General features: G+C 40.7%; 1 pseudogene; it reads left to right on the plus strand.

The window, feature by feature from the left end:
• Positions 1–2,080: 2,080 nt before the first annotated feature.
• On the plus strand, positions 2,081–2,181 carry LOC119818074 (annotated as a pseudogene).
• Positions 2,182–3,918: the final 1,737 nt, after the last annotated feature.

Genomic DNA, 3,918 nt, shown 5'->3' on the forward strand with positions numbered 1-3,918 from the left:
TTCCTTTTATTGTATTCTCCTTTAATGCCCCAAATTCTTTTGGAAAGTAAGCATGGCAAATGGGCAAAAGTGTGAGCCCTGAGGTCAGACAGCCTGAGTTTGGCACGAAGATGCTGTCATTTCTGACATATCAAGGCAGGTCTGCATTACAAATACTTAGAATAATGCCTTCTCACAGTGGGTGTAAGGGGTCTAAATGAAATAAATGGCAAAGCAAACAGTCAATAAATGTCAGATATGATTATGCTGCTGGCTCTCCCTTCAAGGGGGGAATATGAACTCATTTACTAACGGCTGTCTCCATGATTATCCCAGTAGCTCCAGTGTTGATCACTGAATGAAGGCAAGGTGGAAGATCATGGGGGGTCTTTCCAAGTATGCATATACCAGTTGTGTGGGGGAGGTAAAGAGAAAAAGGAACTGTGCGGTTCAGGCCTGCTCAGAGAGGGTGAATGAATATACCAGGTGTAGAGTGGGAGAAAAGAAGAGACAAGCAATGTGTGCACGAATCAAGGAGGGTCTCTCCACCCTCCCGAACCCCAGAAGAGGTCTGGGTGTGGGTAGAGAGCACAGTTCAGTGGGGGTGATTTTTTTTCTTCATTACAAAAGCAATGAGGCTGAATGTTTATTTTCTGCCATCTTCTTTCTCCAGATCTATGGAAATAATTTACAGAAGACCCCTGAGAGTAATTAAGCTTACAATTCCTTTGCCAGTAAAATGAGAAAAGCCAGCTCTCAGTAAATTCTGAATTTCACCATGGATGTTGCAGAAGCAGAACTAAAAACAGCTGCATTCTCTCCCTGCTGCCGGATCGACTGTAATTTGTGCTGCTCCCCTCACTCCTAGCACACAGCAATCAGTGCTCAGAAGTGAAGGGTTTTAAGATGATGAATGTTTTATTTCTTAAAATAAACAGTAGCAATTTAGAAACACAGTTATGTATTTTACATTTATTTTTTATATAGTAAAAATATATTGGATACTTCCTTACTGTCAAAAATTCTTACACGCACTTGTCAAAAATATCAAGATGACAAGCCAGTATAGAATTCAGATTTAAATAATAGACTTCCGAGAAACTTCTGATTGTTTGGCTTGCACTGACCCAATGATGCAGAGTCCCCATTCCTGCCTAAGTCTTTTAAAGCTCTCACATTTAATAACTATGCATTCTAATAGTTAAGACTATACCAAAATGTAAATATTTTTAACACTTTGCTTTTGATTTCCTCTCTCCCTTCCTCTCTACCTTCTTTCTCCACTCATTATTTCCCCATTCCCTTATTTCCTTCCTTTGTGTATCCTTTGTTTCTGGTGACAGATTACTGCCATGTACTCCAGTTTAGACTTGAACTTGCCATCCTTCTGCTTCAGCCCCCAGAACCCTGGGACTCCAACTGTGCAGCACTATGCCAGTGACTTCTGTAGCGGTCATGAAATATCATGAGCCAGTACAACTTCTAGAAGAGTTTGTTTGTTTTGGCTCACAGTTCCAGGGGGCTAGATTTCCATAAGAGTGGAGAAGGCATAGCTGCAGGAGCAGGAAGCTGAGTGGTCACATCTCAACCACACACAGGAATATGAGAGAGCAAACTGCAAAGGGGATAAGAGGGCTATAGATTTTCAGGATCAACTCCAGTAGCTTACTCCCTCCAGCAATCATCAATAAGCTAAGTTTCATGATCTCTCAAAGAGCACAGTCACCTGGGGACCAAGTCACTCAGACACATGAGTTTACAGGAGACATTTCTCATTTAATCCACAACGACAATCACGCCTAAATAACTTTTATGCTCACCACCTAGGACATTCCAGTTTCCCGACAGAACTCCTTGGAGGATGAGAATTATCTAGCTGATAACTTGCCCATACTACCTTTCCATACTGCATTCACATATTCTTGCCAGAGCTGCTATCATTACTGTCTATGTACCCCAAGGCCTGTGACTGTTAAGACATACCATTATTTCATTGGTTTTATTGTCATATTCATGATTTCATTGTCAGGCAGGACATCATCATGCTAGAATGATTCTCCATTTCAGAGATGCACAAAGAGAATAACAACAATACAATGGTGTTCTCTTCAGCGCACATATACTAAAATTGGAACAATATAGAGATTAGCATGGTTCCTGCACAAGGATGACATAGAAGTTCATGAAGCATTCCATATTAAAGAAAAAAAAGCATACAAGGTGAATCTCAGCACCCACATTTCATAGGAGAAAACCAGTACTGTGACTGATCAAAGTTCAAAGAGTAGGCTGGGGAGATCGCTTGGTAAATGTTTACCATGTGATATGAGGACCTGAGCTGAATGTCCAGAACCTATATAGCAGCACGGTGGTTCGGTCTTGTTTTCTCCATACTGAGTAGGCAGAAACAGGTAGATTATTGACCCACTCGCTGGCCCAACAGAAACAGCAAGTGAGAGAAACATACAGTCCCAGAAGCATAAGGTAGACAGCATCCTGTGAATGACGTCTGATGCTGACCTCTGTCTTCTAGAAATCACACACACACACACACACACACACACACACACACACACACACCACGATGCTGGGGAGGAGTTCAAAGAATGGTGAAGTGGCAAATACAGGAGGCTCGAGTCTCCAGTCTCCAGTTTCTGACTGCAAATCTTTCCCACTTAGCTTGTCTGCCACTGTGACCTTGAGGGGTTCTTTATTCTCTCTGAGCTACATCTCCACTCCTTGCTTAAGTGAAGTTAACACTGATAATAACAGAGCGTTCGTGAGGCACAGTAAGACAGGAGGCTCAAAACAAATCCTTGAGTTCAGATCAACCTTTTTACTTCCTCAAGGTCATTTGATTTTTTTTTTTTTTACCAAATTGAATCACACTTGCTTTTCCTAATTATTAAATATAAATGTTCAACTACCATGTATGAGCTTTAAAAATCATGGTGGAAGAGATTCTGGGGTTAAATGAATGACCTTTAGTCAAAACAATGAAGACAACAATGACATGACTCCAACAGAGGATCACAAAGGAGTTTTCATACTTAGCATAGCTGCCTGATTTCATGAATCCTCTCAAGAGGTGAATGCCAGCTTCGTTGCTCATCTAGAATCAACTGTGAGCATTTGGCATGATGTTTATAAAATATATGCATTGTAGAGATCTCATAGACAGCCCTTGGGGAGGGGTATTCACTTCCCCCGGATCTCTGTCCTTAACAGCATTTTCATTTTCATTTGTTTACTTTTTTATTTTATTTTATTTTTTACCATACTTGTTTTTTTCCCTTTTGTGTTTTCAGATTTCTTTTCAATTTAAATGCTATAGGCAAAGCAGTTTGGTTCTTGGTGCTATTATGTATTTACATAACCTGTTATATAATTACTCATTTGTCATAAATGTTAATTAGCTGTGCTTTGCAAGTCACACAGAGGTTATTCTGATTTCGTTGATGAGGAAATTGAGGGTAACACTGATTGGGAGCAACAATTTGAATGATACTACATAGTGACCCCATAGCATTTCAGGAGTTGGTGTCCATGCTCTGAGTTCCATGGTTTGGGGCTTAATTGACAGATCTAGTCACTCTAATTGGTTTCTTTGAGAAAGAAACTGGGAAACGTGCGTTACCAATGCTTTTCTCTCCATTTACCAATTATATCAGAACCTCCTTTGTTGGTGATCCACAGCCCCACCCTCCTTCCTTCTGGGTCTCACCTTGTCTCTCTATGTGTTTTGTGTATTGTGTGTAACATATATAATTGTTAATGGGGGTGTCTGTGCACATGTGTGAGTAGGAGTTCATGCACATGTATGCCATGAGGAAGCCAGAAGTTTGCAGTAGATGTCTTTTCTAGATGCCACCCACATCCATGGTTAATTTTTGAGCCAGGGTCTCTCAAGAAATATAAAGCTCATCAATTCAGCTGGCC

Source organism: Arvicola amphibius, chromosome 6 (assembly GCF_903992535.2).
Source record: "Arvicola amphibius chromosome 6, mArvAmp1.2, whole genome shotgun sequence".
NCBI classification, from domain to species: Eukaryota; Metazoa; Chordata; class Mammalia; order Rodentia; family Cricetidae; genus Arvicola; species Arvicola amphibius.